The 26,870-nt window shown below is 39.8% G+C and overlaps 1 protein-coding gene across 1 annotated transcript in view; it reads right to left on the reverse strand.

Annotated features, from left to right (window-relative positions):
- The window catches only part of LOC147736415 (uncharacterized), a 465,378-nt gene that overhangs the window by 330,259 nt on the left and 108,249 nt on the right, over positions 1-26,870 (reverse strand). The gene's annotated exons all lie outside the window — the stretch shown is intronic.

A 26,870-nucleotide genomic window follows, 5' to 3' on the forward strand; every position in this document is an offset into this window, starting at 1 on the left:
GTAATCCCTATCGGGTTTACTAGTAATCTGTATTTTCCCCAAAGGAATCCATTGTCTGCTTTTCTATGAAATTTCTTCTGTCTACTTTTGAAAACTTGAAATATTCTTTAAAAATCATACGAAACACTGAAATGCAATTACTTACCTGTTTTAAGTTCAGACCCCAATGCTGGCCCTTGGAGTCCAGTACTGGATTACAAAAGTATCGAAATCATACTGTACCTGCAACCTGAACTTTCTCCCTTTGGATAACATTGACAGATTTCCATTGAAAAGTTTCTAAGATTTTAATCTACATTTGGAAGAAACATTTGATATTCATAGTAGTACTCCATATAAGGGTAGGAAGAAGAAGGTATTTACAGCACTTAAAGGGATCATCCAAGAGTACAGACTAACTGATTTAGGCCATGAGAAAAGAAGAGGAATGTTTGGGCACACTTTTTTTTCTGCACCGCACCAAAGATTTTTTAGATTAGACTACTTTTTTGTATTTAAGGGATTATATAATGATTTAGCGCAAGTAGAATATGAGGTCCTTCCGAAAGTTATTTCAGACCATAATCCTTTAATACTCAAGCTTGCACTGAATATCGCTAATACCACTCACTTATGGTCCTTTGATCGTAAATTACTGTTTGACCCATCCTATGTTGACGGCATGAATGTTTGGATTCCGGAATTCTTTTCTAATAATAAAGGCACTGCATCACCACAAATAGTTTGGGATGCCTTTAAATGTGGGGTTCGGGGTGAAACACTTAGTTATTCATTAAGCAAACAAAAGGAAGCCAGAATCCAGGAAACTTCTGAAATTAAAAATCTTAGATCTTTAGAGGTCCAATTTATGCGAGCATACAATCAAGGATTACCTACTGAAACTATTATAAAGAAATTAACAGCTCTAAAAACCATGATGTACCAACGATTTGCTACGAAACTTGCGCAACAAGTCTCTGCATTCAGGACAGAGCTATATGAAGTTGGGGAAAATTCGGGCAAATTATTGGCAAAGAGGGCGAGACAGAAGGCAGCTTTTGCTAGTATTGATAAAATAAATAACCATACAGGGACGACAGTTAGCAAAATGGAAGATATCCTGAGAGTCTTTAGTGATTTTTATTCCAAACTGTACGCGGATGATCATCGCCCTGATTGTTTAGACCAGATTAATCAGTTTGTTGACCCAGTACTGAATACTGAATCACTGACAGATTATCGATTTCTAAAAAATCGACCTACTATAACATCGAGTCTCTAATATCGATAGCACTAATATCGACACCCTATACTTAACATGAAAACTACAATAATATCGAGCAATCTATATCGATGCACAAAAATATCGTCTACAGAAATATCGTTAGCATTATTTTCGAATACCATAATATCGACACTCAATACTACATATACCACACTACAATAATATCGAATACAAAAATTTCGATAGCACTATTTTCGTCAATATCAAAATATCGATAGCTAAATTATACTCTTTTTTTTATATATAACACCAATAAATCTATTGTCTAAGTAATACACACATTTCTAATTACTTCACTAATGTTTTTAGAAATTATTAAGTCACATTTAGTGTACAATATTGTGTTTTCGCAAACTAACGAAATTTGTATATAAACTCTTTGTAAACATACTTATTTAGTACTTAGTACTCATTTTACATAATCTTTATTTATTACAAGACTTTTATTTTACATAAATATATCATTTCAATTCCTCAACATAAACTATTTAAGAAGATATATCTTCAATGTTTTACTTAAAAAAAATTCAAACTAACCAATTGTAACTCGTCTTTACATATCTGACCAATCAGATGGCAAACTTAATTACACATAGACTATATAAACCAATCACAAACAGCCATACAAGTTGCAGGAAATATTCTTCGTGACCACATACTGCCAATTTTGGGAGCACCATCTATATTCTTCTCTTCAAGAAAATTCGCCCTAAAACTACAAGTAAGTAATCATATAACTCTGTTAATAAACTCTAATTTTTTTGTCTATTAATTATAGACGAAGATTTATAACCTAATTTGTTGTTTCTTTATGTACTTTACCTTTAAACAGACTCTACAAACAAATCAAGTTATACTTCAACTTCAAGATACAGGACACTTTAAATTTAAAAAAGGTATCTACATATGTTTAACATTTACTTAACGTTCTTTGCCAATTATTGGCCTAATTTAAAACTCTATACTTTCTTTCTTAGCCTGTAAATCTTAATACATAGTGTGAAGCCTAAATTTTTTAAAGGAATAAACGTTACAATGCTCTGTAAAAAATATATTCTTCCTGTACTTAAATATGTTTTAATGTGCTTTTACTCATAATACATGTGTCATCCTCGGTTCTTTTTAGCAATTAAGTAACAATGCTGTATAAGAAATGTATTTTTTTATATAACATATAAACGCATTAGTAATTTTCATCAACTTTCTCTCTAAACAGAACTCAAAGGTACAGAAAAGACATAATTCACATCAAAGAACAAAAATTCTGCTACTACTATAATTCTCTTGGTAAGATCATAAATAGAACATAACTAGCCTTTATAACCTCTATGAAAAGTAATAAAAATAAAATGCCTCTTGTTATGCATCTGTTACTATAATCTTCCTGTTCTCAAATATGTTTTTTAGTGCTTTTAGTCATAATACATGTATCATCCCCGGTTCTTTTTAGCAATTAAGTAACAATGCTTTATAACAAATGTGTATTATTTACATTACATATAAACGCATTAGTAATTTTCATCAACTTTCTCTCTACACAGAACTCAAAGGTACAGAAAACAGATAATTCACATCAAAGAACACACATAAAGCGACTACTATAATACTCTTGGTAAGATCATAAATAAAACATAACTAGTCTTTATAAACTCTATAGAATGTACTAGAAATGAAAATGACTCTTTTTATGCATCTGTTAGTATAATATTGGAAATGTCTCTTTTTAAAATCAAATAAACAAAACAATTTTTAGAGACGTTATAACGTAAAACAAAAGTTACCAAGAAAAAAATTGTAACTTTTCCTATAACATACTTAATTATTTCTCAACAGACCGTGGCAATAGAAGAACAACATCTAACTGAACAAGCATCTACTTTCGATAAATAGAACATTAGTAGTGGTAAGTAAATTACTAGAAGAATACTAGCTTTATTTAAAATCTTTTATACATGTCAGATTATATTAATATTTGTATATTAACTTTTCTAGATACCAGAAATCAAGAATGACTGATAATGCAAGATTTATTACATCTCAGAAAGGCAAATTTTTGTTATGCTATATGGGCTACATTTATACTCAGGAGAAACAAAAAGACCTTAAAGTGAATTGGAAGTGTACAAAATATTACTCCAATAAATGCTATGGCCGTGCTACAACAAGGGAAACTAGTGTTATAAATACCACTGAACATAATCACCCACCAAACATCTCGGAAATAGAAGTGAGATCCACTCTTGAAAATATCAAGGAATTAAGTACCAGATCAGAACTACCTACCAACGTAATTCTGAAAGAATTACTACCTAAAGTTCCCAAAGAAGCAAGAGGTCAGCTACCATCTATTGCTACCATTAAAAGAACAATAGCAAGAACAAAAAAAGCAAGTAGACCCAATATACCAACGCCAAAAACTTTTGAAGAAGTCATAATACCGCCAGAGCTTGTAATTACTCATAATGACGAGCCATTTATATTTTATGATAATCATAGCAAGGACAAAAGAATAATAATGTTTGCAACTAATAACAATATTAAAAAATTAACAGAAAGTACTACTTGGATGATGGATGGTACTTTTTCTATATGCCCAAAACCTTTCTACCAGTTATACACAATTCATGGGCAATATCATAATACCTGTATCCCCTTCATATATTGTTTATTACCAAACAAACAAGCCACTACTTACTCAGAAATCTTACAAAAAATAAAGGAACAAAGTTCTGACTACTTCCCAATGAAAATCATCATAGACTTCGAGCAAGCTATGATTAATTCTATTTTGAAAACTTACCCACACACATCCATTCAAGGATGTTATTTTCATTTCAATCAATGTCTCTGGAGACATTTACAAAAATCTGCCCTTAGTGTTGAGTATGCAACAAATATAACTTTTGCATACCAAATAAAACATCTCATTGCTCTGGCATATGTACCAGTAACTGATGTGGCCGAACATTACAATTTGTTAATTGAAAGTCCTTTCTACACCCAAAATGAGCAAAGACTCGCCCCACTTTTAGATTACTTTGAGGACAACTGGGTAGGAAGACTACATAGGTCAGGCCACAGACGCCAGCCAAAATTTGCAATTCCCTGGTGGAATGTCTATCTACCAACACTCAACCAAGAAGCAAAAACGAACAATGCTGTTGAAGGTTGGCACAATGCCTTCCTCTCTTCTACTGGACGTACAACACCCACATTACACAAGCTAGTCTCAGCTATACAAAAAGAGCAAAGCTTTCAGGAACTACGTATGCAGCAATCAGTCATACAACTGAAACCAAAACTCTCTAGACAAACTGCTCAAATGTATATATATCTTCAACAGCAAGTCCAACTATATCCTACAACAAGAGGACTGGAATATTTAAAAATGATAGCCAAAACATTGAACTAATTGCTATAACTAAATTAATTGATAGAGATCAAACAATATCCTTAATGTAAAAAAACACATATTTTAATATAATAAAAAAATATTTATTTAGTCTAATTTATTTTTTAACACTATTTTAAAAAGACTAAATAAATATATTATTATATCACAATATTTGTTTTTAAAAACTGCTTCCATCCAAATAAAATTATAAAATTTCTAACTTACCTTTAAATAGAACATCATAAAAATAATCCTTTACCGACAATACAATATGTAAATATCAAAGACTTAATCCAACAAATCATTAATCATGTTTTCTTTAACTCTGCAAACACTATCCATCATCCAAAGTAAACGACTATGTAAATGCCATTTAAAATAACGACTGTTATCTTAAAGTGTGATAAATATTTCACAGAACTCAAAATTTAAAGGAAGAATGTAAATCATCTCCGTTCTAACAACTGAAACACACTTCCTTTCCCTTAAAAAAAAAATATCGGAAACGGAAATCGCTGTTTCAAAATACGAGAAAAAAAAACAGCTAAACAATCCCACCGACATAACACTAACGAGTATTCCAGAATATATAAACATAACATTCCTATTTATTTATAATTTAATTACATTATATCACATACTCATTAACTCCAATGATTTAAAATGGCTCAAAAATTCGTGACCGAAAATACGTATTAATTCTACTCCATTATATGTAAATAGTCATACTTTAATTTCCAACCCCAAAATAACAAAATATAACCTTTAATTATAATTTACAATACTTTAACAATATAAAAGTAGATTGGTACCTACTCAAAAGTGAATCTGCTTCCAACCGCGACTTTCCCTTTACCAAAATAACGCAAAAAGACAAAGAGTGGTTACAAAATTAACGATCCAAATTATATGTAACTGTGAAAAGTACTACTATAAATGTCGATTATTGTTATATATATGGCTCGAAATTATGTGTAATGTTACAAACATTGTATATTATATTGTGAATAGAAATTGTTTTTGCCTATATATTAATTATATATTACATACTTTTAATATTTATTACATTAAGTATGAAAATATAAAAATATTTAATGTAATATTTATTAAAATTATTATATAACAAAATGTGTAATATTGTATTTGTTTATCAGATTTAATTGTTTACAATATGACTAATATGTGAAAATTGTTATTATTAAAACATATTTATTAATAATAATCATCATACATAACAATATTGTAATGTTAAAAGAATCATTGATGATGATGTACATGTTCTAATTAGGATATTTATATTATATTATAATTTTAAAAGTGTTCATATGTTAATATCATCATCAGTATATCACTATATGTATTAAAAATTTGTGAATTATGTTTTTCATTACACATTTTGATGTTTTATTAAGAAACAATAATAGTATAATGTATGTATAATATCATACATTGCATTATGTGAACTAACCATTTTTTCTCTACAAATTAAAAGTACTTGTCACGAAATTTCTTGTAAAATGTGATAATAAAAAGGACATTATCCTCCATTTGTGTTTATATGTATACCAAAGATAGCGTAATAAAATGTATATCTGTTCGTATATTTCAAGTGTTGAATAAAAAAATTAACATGAAATAAAACTGGTGTGATTATTTTGTATTACCTATAACAAAATCATGTTAATGTATTTTTGCAAGTGTATTATAACTGTAATGTTCTATCTATTTCTATATACCACATGTAAATAAATAACATACTATAGACTGAAGTGATAAAAATTATTATGCATACACCCATATACATATAATATCAATATTTGATAAACACATAAAGAATTTTTTAAATATTCCGACGCCAATAACCATTTACTTTAGGTAATTGCTTCTCAAAAACCGTGATTAATGTACAATTCGAAATTCAATCACCATTTAATTAGAGTAAGTGCAGTACACAGAACATATTAAATTTACTCTTCCAACTCCAATAAACAATGAATTTAAATAACTGCAGGACCTAAAATAATAATAAATTACTATAAAAAATCAAATGTCAAAAAATGAATAATGTAATATCATTAAATTTAATTTATTATAATAATTGTAATGTAAATAGAATCTTAATTTATGTTTTCCCTGTACCCCTATAATAAAAAACTAACCCTGAAACCTAAAAATACCCCTTAACCCACAAACTGAAAACTGACTCTGAAACCTCACAAAACTCCTTTACCCACAAACTAAAAACTGACCCTGAAACCTGACAAAACCCCTTCACCAACAAACTAAAAACTGACCCAGAAACCTAAAAATACCCCTTTACCCACAAACTAAAAACTGACCCTGAAACCTTACAAAACACCTTTACCCACAAACTAAAAACTGACCCTGAAACCTAAAAATACCCCTTTACCGACAAACTAAAAACTGACCCTGAAACCTAACAAAACACCTTTACCAACAAACTAAAAACTGACCCTGAAACCTAAAAATACCCCTTTACCGACAAACTAAAAACTGACCCTGAAACCTAACAAAACACCTTTACCTACAAACTAAAAACTGACCCTGAAACCTGACAAAACCCCTTCACCAACAAAGTAAAAACTGACCCTGAAACCTGACAAAACCCCTTCACCAACAAACTAAAAACTGACCCAGAAACCTAAAAATACCCCTTTACTCACAAACTGAAAACTGACTCTGAAACCTGACAAAACTCCTTTACCCACAAACTAAAAACTGACCCAGGAACCTACAAATACCCCTTTACCCACAAACTGAAAACTGACTCTGAAACCTCACAAAACTCCTTTACCCACAAACTAAAAACTGACCCTGAAACCTGACAAAACCCCTTCACCAACAAACTAAAAACTGACCCAGAAACCTAAAAATACCCCTTTACCCCAAACTAAAAACTGACCCTGCAACCTTACAAAACACCTTTACCCACAAACTAAAAACTGACCCTGAAACCTAAAAATACCCCTTTACCGACAAACTAAAAACTGACCCTGAAACCTAACAAAACACCTTTACCCACAAACTAAAAACTGACCCTGAAACCTAAAAATACCCCTTTACTCTCAAACTGAAAACTGACTCTGAAACCTCACAAAACTCCTTTACCCACAAACTAAAAACTGACCCAGAAACCTACAAATACCCCTTTACCCACAAACTGAAAACTGACTCTAAAAAATCACAAAACACCTTTACCCACAAACGAAAAACTGACCCTGAACGCACAAAATGTACCTTTGATAAAACTACCCACCCTGATGTACTATAAACTCTACATCCCACTCCTAAAAATATGATACATTATTTTATTTAATATCTACTACATTATATATTTGTGAATCATTTTACTACATACACAAAATACCTCAATGTATAACAACAACCTAATATTGTTCATAATTTGGTATTTGAATAATATTTATCAAATATTTGGGTTAAAAAATTAAATGAAATAAAAGGCGAAATTTGTACTTGTATGATTAGAGTATACTTTGTTTATACACTACCCACCCTTATCCCCTTGAAAATATACATCCCACTCATATCATAAATAGTCAAAGATGTTTTGAAATGATATGAAAATAGTATAATTTCAAATATATTTTAGTACATTAACAACTGCAAACTTAAAAAATAAGTACTATATTCGAATAAATCGATATAATTTCGCTAACATCGAAATATTAATTTAAATTTTATAAATTTCGCAAATTTTTTTTAAATTGCGAAAATTTAATTTTTATAATTACCCTATATAATTTTGAAACACTACCCACCCTTATCCCCTATAAACTCTACATCCCGCTCCTAAATTTATAGTACAAATATTATAAAAATGTAATTTAATATTTTAATATTTATAATATTTTTTTGTACATACAAAAAATGTAATCTTAATATTTAATGTACTCCCTAAATTTCAATCTAATTTCAACTACTCCCTAAAAAAAATTATAAATTTCGAAATTTTGAAATCTGAAGGAAATGCGAAATGTAAAATTTTAGAATTTCAATATACTTTTTTAAAACACTACCCACCCTTATCCCCTATAAACTCTACATCCCGCTCCTAACATTAATATACAATAATTTATTTAAAATATTATTATTTTGATATATTGACACAATTTAATAATAATTATCCAAAATCAAAGAACTAATCATTTAACAATAATCAATAATTTTATATAAAATTTCGCATTTATAAATTTTTGGATTAAAATTTCGCAAATTTATAAATTTACTTCAAATGCGAAATTTATTATTCCATATTTGCACTATACTTTTTTAATACACTACCCACCCTTATCCCCTATAAACTATACATCCCGCTCCTAGACTTCTAACTACAAATAATAAAATTTAATATAAAAATTATCTTATATATAAACAACATTTAAATAAATAATTACTTAACATACTTTAAAACATCACTTTTACATATCGATATTTTTGACAATCGATATTTTCAGCATCGATATTACTGATTTCGAAATTCATGTCTTCGATATTTTTGACACACACATAAATCGATATTTTCAACGACGATATTTTTGTTTTCGAAATTTCGTACCATCGACATTTTGGACTCGATATTATGTCACATCGACATTAACAACTCGATATTTTGACTGTCTACCCTGAATACTACCCTATCTAATGAAGAGAAGGAGAAATTAGATCTACCATTTTCCTGGGAGGAGATCGAACTCTCCCTAATGTCGCTAGCTTCAGGAAAAGCCGCAGAACCCGAAGCTATTCCGTTAGAATTTTATAAATTCTTTAGGAATGCGTTAAAATCAGAATTATTGGATTTATGTCTGAATGCACAGCAAGGTAACTCCCCTCAATCATGGCATGACTCTATCATTACAGTGTTTCTTAAAAAAGGCAAACCTCCGTTATTACCCTCATCTTTTCGCCCTATTTCACTTATAAATTCTGACAGTAAAATATTTTCTAAAATTTTAGCGGTTAGACTTTCCAATATTATTTCCCCTTTAGTTTCTAAGTATCAACATGGGTTTATCCCAGCTAGAGATACCGCCGATCACATTCAACGTGTGATTTCCTTTTTGGATTGGTCCCAAGCAACTCGGTCTAATATTGGACTCGTATTTTTAGACGCTGAGAAAGCTTTCGACCGGGTTGCTTGGGATTATCTCTGGGAAATTCTGCTCAGGAAGGGATTAGGACAGGGGATCATTAAAGCATTGAAAACTTTGTATATCACCCCCAGAGCGTATATTCGCATCAATGGGCAATTATCATCACCTTTATTAATTTCCAGGGGTACCCGTCAGGGATGTCCCTGTTCTCCCCTACTTTTTGCTTTTTATATTGATCCTTTAATTAATCGGTTTTTTTTGGAAGCCAATATCAAACCCATACATCTAGCTAATAATAACTATCGAGTCCTTGCTTATGCCGATGATATTGTGATTACTACTACAGACGTCCGAACAGCCTTACCTATCATTGACCAGATTGCTAAACAGTTCGGGTTTTTTTCGGGTTATAAACTCAATTTGGAAAAGACTCAAGTTTTGTGCTCAGGAGAAAACCCACCAGCAAATATTTTTACCACTTCAGAAGTCACATATTTAGGAATTAAAATTTCGCTACCTATAGAAAAGATTCCAGAGCGCAACTTAAATCCTATTATAACCCAAATCAACAACTCATTACAGCGTTTTGATCATTTACGGTTATCTCTCTTTGGTCGACTTAACATTTTAAAAATGTTGGTTTTACCGAAGGTCCTATACCTATTTCGCACAATTCCTCTGGATTTCCAATTACATTCTTTTAAAAATTTAGAAAGAACCGCATTTCGATTTCTTTGGGGCTATAAACGTCACAGAAAAGCTGCTAAGAAAATGATTCTTAGCAAGGAATGTGGCGGATGGAATGTCCCTTATTTTCTTTTTTATTACTTTTCTGCTGTTTTACAATACATTGGCCCCTTAATTTTGGGTGATAGAGTTGAACTTGTAGATTGTCAGACCCCATCAACTTGCCAAATGATTTGGGTGAGAAAGTTAAGGGTAGCTTTTTGAGAATAGTAGAACCCAGCTATCACAAAAAACCCAAATATAAGACGCTGAAATCAGCTTTTGGAGTTTGGCAGAAAATTCGAAAACATATTAAACTAGTGAAATTAAATTTCTACACTCCTCTTACATCAATGGAGTTATTTCCAGAATTTTTTTATGATTTAATTATGTATAGGTGGCAGCAGAAAGGAATAAAGCATCTGGGTGATTTATTTTATAACGGGCAAATGATGTCGTTTCAGGATTTAATGACTAATTTTTCTGTGGGAAGAAATGATTATTTAAAATATTTACAACTTCGTAGCTTCCTACAGAATCATCCTTCAATTCCTCTAGTTAAAATTCCTTTACTAGAGCTTTTACAAAAAAAACCTCGGATAGGCGCTATATATTTAAGCCTAATGCAGGAATACGGGGATGATTTAGGCCAATGTCAGATTAAATGGGCTAACAGTCTAGGTATATTGGATGTTGATGTCTTATTGTCGATTAAAATGGCTGCAGAGTGTCTCATAACTGGGATGATGAAATCCCAACATTTCATGTGTATCCATAATCTTTATTACACTCCAAGTAAAGTAGTTAAATGGAGCACGACGGTAGGCACGAACTGCAGTCGATGTGGATTGTATGCAGCCGATGATTTGCATATGTTTTTTCTTTGATCTAAATTATCATTGCTGTTTCAACAAATCGAAACTTTTTTATCTATTATTTTGAAATGTAACATAAAGTTAACTAATGAATTAGTATTACTTGGTATAGATCACACTGTTACTAGGCCCAGACCAATTTCTTATTTCCTTTTTCTCTGCATGGCCGCAGTCAGATCCTGTATTGCTAAAGAATGGATCAGCCAGGATCCCCCACGTTCTTTATGTGGCGGGAAAAATTATTATTTATGTATAATATGGAATCTGCTATCTATAAGCTTAAGGGGGTTAAAAAAAGAATCATGGGGGAAAAAATGTGGGCACCAATTGCCGAGTGGATCTAATTTTATGTATTTTATATTTGTTCTTCCATTTTGTACTCTGTTAAAAAATTATTATATATTTTGTTCTTCTTTTTTTGAAGATACTGTGTTATTCTGTTTATTATTATGCTTTGCTGTATGCCCTTGCAATAAAACAATAAAACTTTTTTTTTTTAAAAAGTTTCTAAGTGTGAATTTTTATAACAGCTTTATATTCCTGCAAATTCATTACAGTAACTAAAACGTTTTTACTAAATTGGTTTCAGCTTAGACCCCAGGACTGAATCAGGGATCTAGTCCTGGAACTACTAAAGTAATCTACAAAGTAATCAACTATACTTATATGATGAAAACCCATTGAGTTCAATGCTGTACTGTGTTTAGAATTGTGTTTCCTACTGCAACCCCTGTATCTATTGTGTTCACAAAGTTTATTGCCTCTTTGCAAAGTAATTACATGAGAGTACTCATATCGAGAAAAGTATATTTTATGCCCATTGGTTCTAAAAATAAAACAACTATATATTTTGATATAAAAACAATTGGCCTGGAGTTCAGTCCTTGAGTGTGTGAAATCCTTTGCTGACTGAGTGTGTACAACAAATGCTTTACACTGCCCTCTGGTACTGCCTTACTGCTCGACCAAGCTACCACTTTTGAGAGTAAGGTCAGTCCTGACTTTAACCTATGCCATACCTCTGGGGTTTGTGGACTGTATACACACCGTACCTATTCTAGTCCAGTATATATAGAGCCACTTTCTCACAGGCTTTGATCTTAGTTTGAAATTCAGCCTCTGCGGCCTGATCAGCTAAGACCATGCCAACATGCTCTCCATATTCATATTACTCAATACGATGTTTACTATACCTAGCCGCTATTTTGTCCCTAAAAGACCTTTTCACTGCCTTTCTTGCGTCCAGCAAGGAAAGAACCAACTGGTCCTGGTCTGTCTGAAGCCGTGACACAGCCTCAACATGTTGTTTTTCAATGTCACATAAAGCAGTAATTAATGACTCCATTTGGCCTTTTTTTAATTTGTTTTGACGCCATAAATATTGCTGGGTAATAATCAGACGAAAGCCTTCATTGTGTCCCAGACAATCAATGGAGATGCTGTCCCAGTATTTTCCCTAAAAAATACCTTAAATTGCTGCCGAATATTGGATACATATTCACTATTGTTAAGCAAGTACCTGGGAAAAGAAAATGGCCTAATATTTTTACCCTCAGCTGTAGCCATAAAGGATAGTAGTATGGGATTGTGATCAGATGTTACTCGAGGGCATATTGCTATACCTATATCTAAGATTAAACTATCAGAAACCCAGGCCATGTCAATTTTGGAATATGATTTGTGTGGAGCCGAGTAGTATGTATACCCTGGAGTGGATGGATGTATTTGTCTCCAAGCGTCTTGTAAAAATGTTATTCTTGCCATTGCGAGTATTGCCTCCCGGACCCTACGCATTCTGCTAATACCCCCCCTTTCCAGTGGAATCAATAGCATAATCCATAACACAATTGAAATCCCCCATTAATAAACGCTCCCCATCCCAATTCAGCAGTTCTAAATTAAGGAAATCAAATATGGCAGGATCATCTATATTTGATCTGTATACTGAACATAATACTTATTTTTTGCCACGAATCTCTAGTTGAGCCAGTACCCTAGCGCCCTTTCTGATCAGCCATAGTCTTAATAATTTACACATAAACCTCTTATCTATTAATATGGCAGTTCCTTTCATAGAAATTGTTTGTGCAGTACAGACGATTATTTCATACCCCAGATGTTTTAGCAAGTGGCGGTCTTTAAAAGCCAAGTGAGTTTCAGAAATAAAAAGTATATGTGGTTGGTACAATTTTATTTCCTCCCGCACCAATTTCCGCTTATTAGCACTATTAAGCCCAGCCATGTTCCATACCATGCAATTAACCCTAGCCATAGTGGACTAAATTCCCTATCGGCGAATCCCTATTCCTTGAATTGAAAATTAACAGCTGAACTCTAAGAACATATTCTGGATCACCTAAACTGTTCCCTACTCCCTTTCCGAAACACTGATATACCATAATTAGGGCATTTCTTTTATTTTTCCCCACAACACACCACCGAGACCTCCCTCTATCGCGAAGGAGCCCTAAAACCCCACCCCCTTCCTGTCCCTTAAAGGAGGAAACTCTTCCCTTAACCTGCTGCCGCTGGTAGGGCAGCACATCAGAGCCACCCACACTACGGTGGCCACCCCACAATCCAGCGCCCACCCAGAATGAAAACACACTGAAATAAAAGAAAAAAGAAAAAAAAAGTGAGAGGAGGGCTAGCAATTCCTTAGCCGTAAACTATAGTTGTTCCTTTGAAAATTTTAAGATAATTAAGTTATCCTGACAAATTTATTATAAGTTCTACTTTAACAACTAGTAGCCAAAGCAGGATTGACTAACGAGTATCCAATGACCACTGCCAAATCCCCGTACTATATTTTATCTAGAAAATTAAATTCTCAGAGCGTATAAAACTTATTAGACTAAGACTTCTGGGCTAATTCAGTCTGTCATTTAGCGATTGTTAGTTTAGCTTCTTGGTCATCAATGAAAAAATATGTTCGCCCATCTTTAAAAACCTTTAGGCATGCTGGTTCTTGAAGATAGACTTGCGCCCCTAGAGTCTTTAGTGGGTCAATTAATTGACGAAGTTGCCAACGCCTGTCCATAGTTGTTTTGCAAAGGTCCGATGTGACAAATAAAGTAACTGATCCCTCTGTAACAGGTGTGTTAAGATGAGCTTTCAAGGCAACCGCCTGCCTAAGCAAAACATTTCTAAAACAAATCAAAAATGGACGAGGATATCGCCCGCCCTGGTTATGTTTGACAATTGGAAGTCTATGCACTCTTTGTAATTGAGAATCCCAGTACCAGTCAGATAATGCCTTCTGTAGTAGCTGCACAAGATAAGTTTAGGATCTGCTCCTTCTGCTCCTTTTGGGATACCAAATAGCCGCAGATTATGTCGGCGTTGGCGATTTTCCAAATCTTCTAACTTGAGCTGTATTGTTAAGATCTGAGTAGCTTGTTTCTAAACTAAAGTGTCCGTGGGATTTGCCATTTGTTCAGTATCACCAACTCTCTGTTGGAGCTCAGACATATCTCTAGTGAGGCCCCAAATCTTTACTGTCATCACGTGCAGTGTCTGTTGCATCTTATTATTATCTGATCTGACCTGTGTATAATGGCCATGAGCTTCCGTTCTTTGGTCCTTCAGAAGTTGGAGTATTAAAGCAAGTGAAGGTTACGTAGCTAGTAAAGAGATTACTGCTGGGATGTCGGTGAGATATGGAGTGGGCGCCTGGGATTGTTCCACTGCTGAGTTAGATGTTTGTTGGAAGCCAGCCCTGCTCCGGACTGGATTCTCCATGGGAAGACCACTTGCCATACTACTCTCTGTTGGACTGTTACCAGTTATCCGAGGAAACCATACTCTTGACCCCCCTTTTGCTTGGACTCATTTACGAAAAGGGCTATTTTCCGAGTTAACCTTTCCACGTGTAAGCAGTATGTTTTGCTGTGACACACTCTGCCCTGGATTGTCGGGCCCTTGAGGTGTTTTCTTAGTTTAGTTTTGCTTTAGTTTTCTTACCGGGGACGTCTTAGAAAGTTTAGCAATGGTCTCTACTACTGCCTCATCTTCGTCAGTGGGGGATGTCAGCTCTTCCCACTCCTCTGCAACATTTTCTGATGCATTTTCAATAGCATCAGTGCATACAGTTAGCACACCTCCCCCACACTCTCTATGTCAACTGTATGCCCTGGGGTACTGTCTTCAAGTAGTCTCCCGCCTGGCTCAGTCAAAGCTTGGCTAAAAGATTTAGCCAGTCCAGCTGGAGCCGCTGGTGTAGAAGCATTTTGTCTGCAACTTACAGGCGCCCCTGTCCCAGTCTCTGCTACCATCTGAACCATCTGCTGAACACTGGCGCCCTCAATATTGCAATACTGGTTGTAACTGAAAGTGTGACACTCAATCTGATTCATCGAAATGTGGAGGATGTTGTGCTAACTTCCTTAGTACAAAATGGCCAATTCCAGTTATTATTCATGACCAACACTGTAAAACTATTTGGTAAAGTTCTATCTGAGTTTTATGTTTCATCTAAATGTTTTTTTGCCACCAGATGTGTCCCTTCAACCAACTTTATTATGTAGGAGTGAGCAATTTCCTTACTGATTAATTATTTGTCCATGTTAAAGACTTCCAGCATTTCCGATTATGCACTGTCATAGTCTGCATGTTGAGTGATCGTTGCCTGATTGTGATTTCTTTCTATAAGACACTACAACATTTTAGGGCACATACTTTTCCAGCGGCGTATGTGCAGCTCTGACGTACCCAGGAGCATGGAGGCTTAAAGTGGTTAATGAAGTTTCAATATAAGATCTGAACTGGAAAAGGCTGATGATGTACCGCTTGATACAAGCAGTCCAGATTGTATGCATAAAGGGGATAAATTCTAAGGGTAATATGTAGGGATTTGATTCTTATGTAGATCTCTAACTTCTTTGACTCCAGCAATATTATCAAGGTCATCCAGTCTATGAATCTCAGAACATCTAGAAAACATTCCCGCTGGATTATTTATACGTTATATTGACTTGTGGGCACCCGGTTGGTATGCCTCTTTTGCTGTCTGTAATAAATTGGCTCTTTTTTTTTAAAGAAAACAAAATAAATTTTTCCTGATGGTTATCTGGTCAGCAATCAGAAAGGAACAATGCTTGGAAGCACTTAGGTATTACTTTCATGAAAGGTTTAATCTCACAAGTATTTGAGGATTAGTCAACCTCTTGCTTTGTCAGCGACTCGTGGCTCTGGTAGACTTGATAAACAGGGTGGAGGTCTTTCACTGGCCCCTCTTTGGAGGCTTCCAGTGGAAAGGTGTTGCTTGTTGCTCTCTATTAGTCTCCACTTCTAGCGCTGAATCCATGGGATTGAGCTCTGGTCAAAGGTTTTCAGTTGGGAAGTCCCGGGAGTGGTGATCCATGTGAAATTATAGTTTGGGAAACTATCACTAATGGAGCTGTTTTCCTTCAAGAAGTTCCAAGTGACATTGCACACAACAAGAGCACTGCCCGACTTGTGTAGCACATCACCCGGAACCCCGAGACGCCCTTCGCCTTCATCCACCATCCTTCGGGCTCTCTCGCTTTTCTCATTTAACAAAGGAAAGATCGGCATGTTGCCACCTTCTTTTGAAACCACATCTCCTAGACCCCAAATATTAAAGAGCGACACGTGGACTCCTGCCACCTGCCCCCACCAGAGCTACGAGAAGCCTTTCCTTATCTGCCACTGCAGTGGCCCGCTGGGAATGGCGCACAACTGGCATCGATGCCAACAAAGAGACTTGTCCACCGCAGGTCTCTGCTGACCCACCTGAGGCACAGGAAGGTACAAGTTGTCAAAATAAAACCGTGGGAAAGCAGGATAGATGGTAGTGCATCATCTGCCATCCCAGACTTCCTTCAGATATCTGGCATCCTTGAAGATGGGAGAACAGCACCATACATCCCCGTCTTCAAAGCCTGGGCTTTCATTGCTTTGGCTTTATAGAAGTGAAATACTGGAAAGGGGCGACCATTCGGTCCCCCCGAACGTATGGCGGAGTACCACGAGCCCCCCGGGAAGCCATTTTTGGGTGGGAGGCGAGCCTCGGCTGGTATGCCCGAAGCGGCGTAGCCGGGCGCGCTTTTTCCCGCCCTAGAGTGGGCTGGCCTAGACACTGACGCGGCCGGCCACGCCCGAAGGGGCAGGTGGGGGCGGGTTTACGCCCTCCCTGAAGACGGATAAAAGGAGCAACAAGACAAGAACGCATCCTCTTGTTCCTGTGCTCTGAAGCTGCACCCCCTCGCTGCACGTGAGCTCAAGACGGAACGAAGAGCCAATTTTGAGCGTGTTAATCTTTCTTGTTTGTTTTACAGATATTCTGTTGGAGAATGCCTAAGAAAGTTGGAAAGCGAATGACTACCGACCAGATGCTGCGTGTTCTTATGAAAGAGGTGACCGACCTAAAGAAGCGAATGGCGGATAAAGACGAGGAAAGGGGACCGAAACGTCCTTTGGCGGGAACAGCTCCGGGAGGAAAAGGCAAGAGGCCCAGAAGGGGAGCAGCTGGGGGAGACGTCCCGGTTCCCTGTACCCCACTCGAAGAGCCGACTCCGGTGCCGGCAGAGGGGAATCCGATTCCCGTGGTGGTCACCCCCGTGTCCGGGGAGGATATGCCGCCCGAGCTGGCGGCACAATTAGCAGCGTGGTTGGGTAAAAATAGCGAGGGCGCCACGGCTGACGACGCACGGGTGTTGATGAAGCAACTGCGCGAAACGAGGGAGGCGGCGAAGGCAGCATCGCCAGTTATCGCGCCGGTTGCGGCGGTAGAAAAACCACCTGGGACAGGCTCAGCCGCAGATACAGCTTCTGGTTCAGGTAAGCGGCCATTGCCGATTGCGAGAGATGAGTCTGCACCTTCACGAAGGGAAAAGTTGGGTCAACATGTCCCTATCGCTATTAAAGAAAAGATATGGGCAGAGGAGTATGTAAACATCTTCTCGTTGCTTACCGATCATTATGAGATGGAGCATGTTAAGAGCCAAAAGGAACTCATGCATCCGAGTGTTTGACGCGCAAAGATGGCCGCCTTTAAGGTAAATGAAAACATTGGCAATTGGGGCAAAGCGTGGGGGATTTTTACATCCATCCTGGGTGAACGTAGGCCCGAGTTACTGCCCGAATTGCCGATTTATCAGTCACGGATCATGGGGTATTCTGTATCATATGGGGGCAATCAGTGGTTCTGTTACGATAATATTTTCAGAAAAGCGAAAGAACATGATAAAAACTTAACTTGGGATTGTTACGATTCTGTGTCATGGTCAAAAATGGAGGATACTGGTATGTTGAATTTGCCATTGGTAGGGAGTAGTGTGGGCGAATCCTCCCGCCAATATGCTGGGACGCCCTTTCGATGAGGTACGAATAACGACTACCACTCGAGGCCGAACGGCACCACAGGTAAAAGGGGGATTTGTTGGAACTTTAACAAGGGTAAATGTACGAGGCCCCAGGGGTCATGCAAATTTAGGCACGAATGTAGTGGGTGTGGGCAATCATCCCATCCTGAGTCCATGTGCAGAGCCAAAACGGGTGATAACGGGGGTAGAGGAGGCGCCAAACAGGTCTGAAATAGTCCGAGGGGCGCCTTTACCTACCCCGATTGATACCATGACAATGATTCCTTGGCTCAGCGAATACCCGGATCACGCTTCCGCTGGGATGTTGCGGAACGGGTTTTCATATGGTTTCCGCATCCCAGTGGGGGAGTTTCAGGGTGTAGCGAAATGTAAAAACCAAATATCAGTCTTGCAACATACGACCGTGGTACAGGAGAAGATTGGGAAGGAGGTGGCTCGAGGTCGAGTCGCCGGTCCATTTAATGTGCCACCGGTTGCTAACTTTGTTTGTTCCCCCTTAGGGGTGGTGCCCAAGAAGGACCCGGGTGAGTTTCGGCTGATACATAATTTGTCAGCCCCACGTGGTCTTTCCGTAAACGATGCGATAGACCCGGAAGTGTGTTCGGTGCGGTACGCATCTTTCGATGAGGCCGTAGCCATATTGAATCGCCTAGGGCCCGGTGCGCTGATGGCAAAATCTGATATCGAGTCAGCGTTCCGGTTGCTCCCGGTACATCCAGACGATCAGCGTCTTCTTGGTTTCATGTTTCAGGGTCACTATTACATGGATAGATGTATGCCAATGGGGTGCTCTATATCTTGTGCCTATTTTGAGAAATTCAGTTGTTTCCTGCAATGGGTCTTCACAAGGAAGACGGGGTTTCAACAGGTTATGCATTATCTCGATGACTTTTTGTTTCTGGGGGCAGCCGGGGATCCGGAATGTGGTCAGGCTTTGAATGACTTTTGTGTCTTGATGAATCATTTTGGTGTGCCATTGGCACCAGGTAAGACTGTGGGTCCTTCGACTTGCCTCGAGTTTCTAGGGATCGAGCTCGACTCTGAGGAAGGTTGTTTTCGTTTACCGGGAGACAAAGTGCTAAGGTTCAGGGCATCCCTGGAAACGTGTATTAGTGAGTCCAAGGTTAAGCTACATCAATTACAACAATTGGTGGGGCAGTTGAATTTTGCCCTAAGAGTAATGCCAATGGCCCGCCCCTTTTCCCGCTCGATCGCTCAGGCCATGGTCGGCCTGAAGGAGGGTCATCATCGCACGAGGCTCTCGGCAGAGGTTCGTCAGGACATGCGCATTTGGTTGGCATTCCTGGCGGATTTCAATGGTCGAGTTGTCTGGAACAAACCGGCGGTGTCCTCCGAGGAGCTGGGGCTGTGGACAGATTCGGCAGGGAGCATTGGTTTTGGTGCCATATTTGGCACACAATGGTCGGCTCAAAAATGGCCGTCATGGTGGCATGAGGGTGGGCTGACGAGTAACATTGCTTTTCTTGAACTGTTCCCCATTCTGGTGGCCCTGAAGACTTGGCCTGAGGGGTTCAGAGATCACTCTGTGGTGTTCTGGTCCGATAATATGACCGTGGTTGAGTGTATCAATAGCCAGGCGGCACGATGCAAATGGATTCTGAGACTGCTCAAAGAAATTGTTTTGTTGTGTATGCAATTGAATGTGCTATTTAAGGCAAGACATGTGCCGGGGGTGATGAACCAAGCGGCTGATGCCCTTTCTCGTTTCCGTATGCAGGCCTTCTGGGGTTTTCTGCCCACAGCGGACCCGGTGGCGGCACCCTTTCCCGAAGCTCTCTGGTCTCTCGGTGCCCCGAACTACGAAACCTCGTGGGAGAGAGTTTAGCACCCAGGACGAGGAAGGCATATGAAGGGGCGTTCCGTTCCTATTTGTCCTTTTTGGGGACTGCTAGAGGGGAGCTTTGGGGCCAGGAGGAGTGGGTAGTAAACTTCCTGCTGTCTCTACATCAGGCAGGCAAATCAGTGGCTACGGCCCAGAGGCATCGGGCAGCCATCTCCTTTGTGGCAAGGGCTTATGGGATCCAGGACCCGACAGCGTCTTTCGTTGTACAAAAAGTGCTACGTGGGTGGCAACGCCTTGAGGGCCGCAGAGTAGATGAAAGGCGCCCGATAGGTCTGGATAGGCTGGCCCTGTTATTATCGGTACTCCCTTCAACGTGTTCATCCCAGTTTGAGACGGTGTTATTCCGAGCCGCTTTTGCGCTGGCATTCCATGGGGCTATGCGGGTAAGCGAACTAGTGGCGAGGAACAAGCGGGATGTGATGGAGGGACTGTGCCGAGAGCACGTTCAGGTCAGAGGGGAGACAATGACTGTCTCGTTTGTCAGGTCCAAGACCGATCAGGGTGCGATGGGGGACTGCATAGTCATACAAAGGATTCCCGGGTCCTCCATGTGCCCGGTAAGTTGCTTAGAGGAATATTTAGCGCAAAGGGTGGCATCATGGGGGGGGACCTTGTTGAGACACGCTGACGCCACCCCACTGACGAGGTTTCAGTTTCAGCGGGTGCTTGCGATGTCGATTTCCGCTGCGGGCTTGAACCCCGGCGAGTTTGGGACCCATTCCTTTCGGATAGGGGCTGCTACGGAGGCTACAGCCAGGGGTCTGAATATCGAACAAGTTAAACGTGTGGGGCGTTGGTCCTCCAACTGTTATAAAAGGTATGTGCGGTTGCACATGTTGTGAAGCTGTAATGATGTACTCACGCTTCTTGTTTTTGTTTGGTTTTCAGTTGCGCAAGCCTACGAGGCGGGGCGGACTATGCAGTCGACCCAACACCGGGCCAGCGGTCAAACATCACCGGCTGTGAAAAAGGAGGTGTGGGTCGTGGGCCACTCATACGTGAGGCGTGCCGCGGACGTATTCAAAGCAGGTGACATGATTCACGTGGCTGGGGAATACGGGTACAGTGTGTCCTTCTACGGAAAGGGCGGGCTCTGTATTGACCAGTTTCAATCATTTTTCGAGGGTTTGTTAGGGCGGACGAGGTCACCGCCGGCTATAGTCATAGTACATCTTGGGGGCAATGATTTGGTGACCGCTGGTAGACGACTTCTTCTTGAGGCGATGCTTTCCACTGTAAGTTGGTTAGCGAGAAGAGTTCCAGGGTGCACGATTGCATGGTCCCATATGATCCCACGAAAAGTGTGGCGGGGGCTCTTTCAGTTTCTGCTCTGAATCATTCAGTAAGGAAGATTAATAATAAAGTGAGTAGATTGTTCCGTTCAAGTACACTGCATTCTATCTCGCATGGTTGCATTAAAGGGGACAGTATGTATTTGGGGGATGGTGTTCACTTGTCCCGGGTGGGGAACGAGTTACTCATAGGAGACCTGATAGCTTGGCTGAGGACTTTGAGACATGACCTTTAGGTAGGAGTGTGTGGGGGGTCCGGATAGCCGGTCAACTATCCGGCCTGTGGCGGTAAGGTCATGATCGGTGAGCACTAATTGGAAGATCCCTGTGAGTGGGCGTCACCCATTACGGATGGGAGCGCTCGAGGGAGGTGGCCATTGGCCCCTCAACGGGTAGGCGGTCCCGTCTAAGGATGGGCCGCCGAAAGGAAAGGAAAGGCGGTCAAGGCCCCTTCCTGGGTAGGAGGGGTTACAGCCCCCTCCTGGGGAATTTCCCGGGGCCAGGATGTCTGCGACGGCAGATGTGGTAAGTTGTGTGGGGTTTGGGAGGGGGTCTACGCTACCTTCTAGATACCTCACACGAGTCCTCGGACGACCTTTAAGTGGCGACGAGTTTATTGGGGCCCCCGTCAAGTCAAGGGAAATTGGTAGTTGCACTTGAGGTACACCTCTGTGCGGTCGCCCCTCACAAGTGAGGGGGATGTTTCTGGTTTAGGGATCTTGACACCGGTTACGACCTTGCCGTTGGCCCTTAAACGTTAGGATGTACAATTTCAAAATTTCAAGTTAATGTTTGGTAGGATGTTAGTTCGGCTAGGAGAACCTTTGTATTAGAGAATATGTTAAGGTTAGCCAAACATCGCAATGTGGTAATGAAATTGTACATAATATGAAACTGTTATTTTAATGTTTTAATTTTGTTTCATATTTTAATAAATACGGCCGGGAGGGTCACTCCCTCCCGTCTTCCAAAAGTTCAGAACTGTTTCCGGTCTCCCATCCTTGGGGAGTGTGTTGAGAGGGGGTGGCGGGTATCTCAGCCATATGGAAAGGGGCGACCATTCGGTCCCCCCGAACGTATGGCGGAGTACCACGAGCCCCCCGGGAAGCCATTTTTGGGCGGGAGGCGAGCCTCGGCTGGTATGCCCGAAGCGGCGTAGCCGGGGCGCGCTTTTTCCCGCCCTAGAGTGGGCTGGCCTAGACACTGACGCGGCCGGCCACGCCCGAAGGGGCAGGCGGGGGCGGGTTTACGCCCGCCCTGAAGACGGATAAAAGGAGCAACAAGACAAGAACGCATCCTCTTGTTCCTGTGCTCTGAAGCTGCACCCCCTCGCTGCACGTGAGCTCGAGACGGAACGAAGAGCCAATTTTGACCCGCCCACCAGCCCCTGAGGACAGCGAGTGGTTTTGAATAAAGTTTGAAGTGGTAACGCTAATTTTTTGCAGGTTGTGATGATGATCGTGATAAGTTTGATTATGCAATAAAGAATGGTCAATTCGTAGTATGTTCTCAAATAAAGTGATCCTGCACTAGTGTTGATCCGTAATCTTGCTTGTTGATAAGCTGTTTGTTACTGTCTTTTAGTAATTTAGTCATTTTAGTAATTTAGCTAGAATTGTCGTATTTATTTTGGTCGGGCGGTAAGGTCATGATCGGTGAGCACTAATTGGAAGATCCCTGTGAGTGGGCGTCACCCATTACGGATGGGAGCGCTCGAGGGAGGTGGCCATTGGCCCCTCAACGGGTAGGCGGTCCCGTCTAAGGATGGGCCGCCGAAAGGAAAGGAAAGGCGGTCAAGGCCCCTTCCTGGGTAGGAGGGGTTACAGCCCCCTCCTGGGGAATTTCCCGGGGCCAGGATATCTGCGACGGCAGATGTGGTAAGTTGTGTGGGGTTTGGGAGGGGGTCTACGCTACCTTCTAGATACCTCACACGAGTCCTCGGACGACCTTTAAGTGGCGACGAGTTTATTGGGGCCCCCGTCAAGTCAAGGGAAATTGGTAGTTGCACTTGAGGTACACCTCTGTGCGGTCGCCCCTCACAAGTGAGGGGGATGTTTCTGGTTTAGGGATCTTGACACCGGTTACGACCTTGCCGTTGGCCCTTAAACGTTAGGATGTACAATTTCAAAATTTCAAGTTAATGTTTGGTAGGATGTTAGTTCGGCTAGGAGAACCTTTGTATTAGAGAATATGTTAAGGTTAGCCAAACATCGCAATGTGGTAATGAAATTGTACATAATATGAAACTGTTATTTTAATGTTTTAATTTTGTTTCATATTTTAATAAATACGGCCGGGAGGGTCACTCCCTCCCGTCTTCCAAAAGTTCAGAACTGTTTCCGGTCTCCCATCCTTGGGGAGTGTGTTGAGAGGGGGTGGCGGGTAACTCAGCCATATAAATCCTAGTAGCAGATTTCAGAAAGAGTGGCACATTCATACTGCCCTTTTGTGCTGTTCTCACTGTTTCAATCGATCACTATTAGGTAGCTAGGCTGGACAGACACTTTACCTGTCTCTGCAGACTTCCCACTCACTGGAAGTGTCTGGTTCGCACGCTGCACAGCAGCCAGAGGACTGCCAAGCTGTCCTCGGACTGTCAGTAGTAAAGTGTAAGCTTCAGCAGAAATTAGCTGCTTAGCCATCAGAACATCATTAACACTGGTTTGTTTATGTGCATCTCTTTGGTTTTGCTGACTGTGCAGGCAGCATCTGCTGGGTTCAATCCTCTGATGAAGTTCATATATGATTAGTAGTAAGGGTCAGCAATTGGAGGAAGGAGTTACTTTGAGTGTTCGTTCCACCTCCAGGTCATCCATGTTCCTGCCAAGAGGCTTCCTGCTTGGCATTTCAGGCGCTAGACTGCATCTTAAGACAAAGTTACCAAAGACTAGACTCTACATTAGTACCAGCTAGCAATGGCGTTGTGAACCCCCACTTTAGCAGCTACATCGAGGGGCTAGTAATCAGTTCAACTAAAACTCTGAATAGTCCTTTTTGAGGCTATCTACACGTTTGCAGACAGAAAAGTATAAATAAAATGGGAAGGGAATATGCATGCAAGACTCTTAAAAGAGTCTACTGCAGTGAGGTAGAAAGGACAGAGAGTTGGAAACTGGGCAAACAGAATACAGATAAAAACAAGCATTTGCAATTCAATAGGTCTCGCATAACTGATAGTTTGAGGTACAGGGATTGCGTATAAAAATGCAATGCCAATAGCTCATACTTTCAGTAATGCAAGACCTAGTGCATTGCAAATGATTGCGTAGTACCGCAAGCTGCTCCTAGAGGTCCCTAGTGAGTAAGGCACCAGCACTGTATGTCTAGGTGCAGTACTGCAAGCTACTCTTAGAGCTTCCTAGTGAGCAAGGCACCAGCACTGCATGTCTACGTGCAGTACCACAAACTCTTCCCAGAAGTCCCTAGTGAACATGGTACCAGCACTGCATGTCTAGGTGCAGTACCAGAAGCTGCTCCTAGAGCTCCCTAGTGAGCAAGGTACCTGAACTGCATGTCTAGACACAGTACCTCAAGCTGCTCTTAGAGGTCCCCAGTGAGCATCATAAACTACCTAAGCAAAACAGTGCACAGCTGCTTGAAATATGAGCAATTATATGTTTAAAGTTGTAAGGCTGTGGTGACATCAATGGACAGCTGACTATCCACTATAACTAAACAAGCACGCCCATGTTCAGGTAAAGGAAAAGCATGTCCGCCAATATCCCATCTGAGGCGGCCATGCTGCTTACATTTATTTAAAAAGCATTGTGAGTGAGCCAGAGAGCGTTTCCTGCCTGCAATAGCAGGCAGAAGGAAGCCAATTAAGAAATTGTGCTCCCAGGCTCTAATTAAAGCATATCTCTAACTACTGAAGTAAAAGGGCCAATCCTAATGGGAGGTTACAAATGAAGACAAGGTGGTACTAAGAAGGGACTAACAAACCTTTTAACCAATCAGAAGCCAGCATTTTTTAAGGACAATGATACAAGCCAATGACAAATGTGTGTGGAGAGTGGGTGGGGCTGCAAGTACATACTGTATGTAATACAGCATGCAATGCAGAGTCTGAGCTAAAAAAAGAAAAAGTAAAAAAAGCATTGTCATTTTCAGCGCCAACAGCTCTAACTTTAACAAATGCGAGACCTATTGCATTGGAAATTCAATTGGTCTGGCTTTTGTTCAAGTTGGAGTTATTGACATTATAAATGCCAATGTTTTTCCCTAGCCATGTTGCAGGGTGAAGTACCATATGTGGACAAAAGAGGTCTCAGGGGACTTCTTTCGTTCAAATATGGTACTGCATCCCTACAGAAGATATGGTAAATCCACCCTACCCATAATGCATTTCATGCAAAACAGTACCACAACTACATTCAAATAGGTATGTCCATATATACTATTAGTAGCTTTGAAATGTGACAAAAGAATTATTAATTCCGGATTAGGTTGTACGCTGGGTGGAGCTGATGAAGGGTAAGTTATAGAAGGTCTAATATAAATGTGAGATGTTCTAGCAAGTAAAGAAACCGCTGCCAACCTTTCCTAGGAGCTAGCCTGTGTCCTACCTTAAGCCTTTTATGAAAATAGTGCTCTGAGGCTGTAATTCAAAACTTAGGGAGTAACAACATATGTAACAGGGGTGTTCTCATGGGAGGTTATGAGAAAAGACAAGGCGGTACTGAGGCGGGACTACTTAAGGAGGCACTACTAAGCCTATTGACCAATGAAAAGCAACCATTTACAAAGGACAGGGACCGGAGCCAATTAAAAAGATGGCAGAAAATGGGCGGGGCTTTATGCCCAGATCCTAAATACTGAAGGTCTTAAAGAGACATCGCAAGCACTGCATAGGCGAGACCTAAGATACACTGGTAGGAACGAACAAAAAGAAAGAAAAGTGGTTAGAAAAAAGGAAATGTGTGCAGAAAAAAGGGAAGATGAAATGAAAGAAGGGAAAGTAAAATTATGGGTGGGTAG

This window comes from Lissotriton vulgaris, chromosome 1_2 (assembly GCF_964263255.1).
Source record: "Lissotriton vulgaris chromosome 1_2, aLisVul1.2, whole genome shotgun sequence".
Taxonomy (NCBI): domain Eukaryota; kingdom Metazoa; phylum Chordata; class Amphibia; order Caudata; family Salamandridae; genus Lissotriton; species Lissotriton vulgaris.